This window comes from Echinops telfairi, unplaced genomic scaffold (genome assembly GCF_000313985.2).
Source record: "Echinops telfairi isolate 266 unplaced genomic scaffold, ASM31398v2 ScPeMD7_7468;HRSCAF=8506_0, whole genome shotgun sequence".
In the NCBI taxonomy this organism is placed as follows: domain Eukaryota; kingdom Metazoa; phylum Chordata; class Mammalia; order Afrosoricida; family Tenrecidae; genus Echinops; species Echinops telfairi.
The window spans coordinates 65,936,870-65,939,409 of NW_022111369.1; positions in this window are offsets into that span (position 1 = coordinate 65,936,870).

The following is a 2,540-nucleotide window of genomic DNA, read 5'->3' on the forward strand; positions in this document are numbered from 1 at the left end:
AGATAGGAATTAGAAACCCAGGGAATCCAGGACAGATGATCCCTCCAGGACTGGTAATGAGAGTGGCAATGCCAGGAGGGTGGAGAGAAGGTGGGATAGAAAGGGGGAACCAATTACAGGGATCTACATATAACCCCCTCCCTGGGGGACAGACAACAGAAAGGAGGGTGGAGGGAAATGGCGGACAGTGTAAGACATGACAAAATAATAATAACTTATAAATTATCCAGGGTTCATGAGGAAGGGGAGCAGGGAGGGAGGGGAAACACTGAGGAGCTGACGCCAAGGGCTGAAGTAGAAAGCAAATGTTTGAGAATGATGATGAAACCAAATGTACAAATGTGCTTGACGCAATCGATGGATGGATGGATTGTGATAAGAATGGTATGAGCCCCAATGAAATGATTAAACCATGGAAACCCACATCCTTTAGGGTCACATTGAGTCAGAATTGACTTGATGGCAATGAGAGGGTTCTCTGTTTATTTCCCAAAGACCAGTCTATGCCTCTTCCTCCTCCTCCTCCTCCTCCTCCTCCAGCCCCCCAACAACATCGCACATTCCCTCATGGTGACGTGGGTCATTCAGCTGCAGAATTCTTAACATCCATGTGGAACACCCTGGCCATGGCAACCCATCCACAGCCCCCACTCCCCGGTCAGTGGAAGCTGGTGTGGTGGCCTGGTGCTGAGCGCATCTCAGGAGAACTTCCTGACTACAACCAATTAGAAAGAAAGGCCTGCAGATCTGCTTCCGGAACTCAGCCAGTAGAAACCCTGTGGGGCACACCTGTCCCCCACCTGGCAGCATGAATGTTTCTAGGATCAGGCAGCTTTTCATGCTGTTGAGCATGGGACTGCAGTGAGTCAGTGCTGATTCTGCGGCAATTCCCTTATGAACACCCCCTTCCAATTAGTCAGCGGAAGTGGTTTCCATTACCTGGAAACCAGTTGAGCTTGTTACAGGAAGCATAATGTATATTTTATAAACATATATACTATGTACTTTAGACTTAAATATAATGTGTAACCTTAAGTATAATGTGTAAGTATGATGTGCAACCTTTTCTTTTGTGACCCTTCACCTAAGTAGGGGAAAGGTAGTGGTTGTTAATTCCATTTGGACGCAGTGTCCCTATCAGACAGAGTAAAACTGCCCCATAGGCTTTCCAAGACTACAATCTTTACCAAGAAGCCCTGATGGCCCTGCTATTAAGTGGTGGTCTGCTCAGTGCAAGGCTGGCAGTTCAAACCTACCAGCTGCTCAGTGGGAGAACAAGGAGACCCTTAGCTCCCATCAAGAGTTAGAGCCCCAGACACCCTGTAACAGGGTCACTATGAGTTGAGATCAACTCAAAGGTAGTAGATTTGGGCTTAGTCTTTAGGGAAACCATGACCTTCGATGGGAGAAGCCATGTCATATTGGATCTGGATGAGGAGTCCTGGATCCTAGACTCACCCCTGTTATTTAAAAGACCTAAGACTCTGGGCAAGTTCCTTGACCTCCATCTTCCCGAGTCTCCATCTGTAACTCTAAAGTGAAAGGAGGGTGGGAGAGAGGGGGAATGTCACTTCTGGCTCTTCCCTTCTGGGATCATAATTGTCCCAAAGAAAATTAAACACTCAACAGGCTTGGAAACGAGGAAGGCCCTCAACGAGATGGACTGCCTCAGTACTGCAACCATGGGAACAAGGATGAAGATGCTGCAGCACCAGGCCGCGGTCTGTTCCATTGTGCATGGCGTCACTATGGGTCTCAACCTGCTCAACCCCGCCTACCAAGAGCACCATGATGAGGGTGGGTGTCTGCTCAGCCACTCACAGTAAGCCAGTTACAACCTTGGACCTAAAAAACTACTTCCCAAGTCTTCTTTTGTAGCCCACTTTGCAGGATGCTCACGGTGGGCATGGAGTCCAGCCCCCTCCCCACACAAGCAACCCTTGGACTTTCACGCTGTCGACAGCAGGACTTGACATAAGTAGGAGGCTGCTGAGCAGGCAAGCGGAGGCTTACAAAGCCACGACTGCCGGAGATCAAGCCAAGTAAGAGGTCAGGCAACTGGAAATTCAGGACAGGACCACGGAGAATTCTGGGGGCAGAGGTCAGGCACAGGCAGGGAGGGAAGCCAAAAAGCCTAGCCTGAGGCCAAGGAGTCTAGAGCTCTAAGGTTTTGGAGCCAAGGATGAAGCTGGGAGCCAAGGATGAAGCGGAGCCGTCAGGCTTCACCATGGAGGACAGACTAAGAACTCAGAGCCCAAGCCGCCCGTCAGATGAGGCTCTTCCTCGGCTCTCGTACTGCCAGTGCAGATTCAGCCAGCAGCACAGTGCCCAGGGCTGTTGCGTCAGATTGCCTTGAATGAGCCCTCAAGCCTCATTCGCGCAAAGGAAGAGCAGTGTTGCAGTTGTTTCCAGCCCAGTGGGAAGCAGGAAGTGTCTCAGAAGTAAGCAGACCCGATTCATTTGTAGAGAAACAGCTCTGACAGACGGGGTAAGATAGCGACATGGCGCTGTATGGGGCAGACCTCTGGACACAGGAAGGT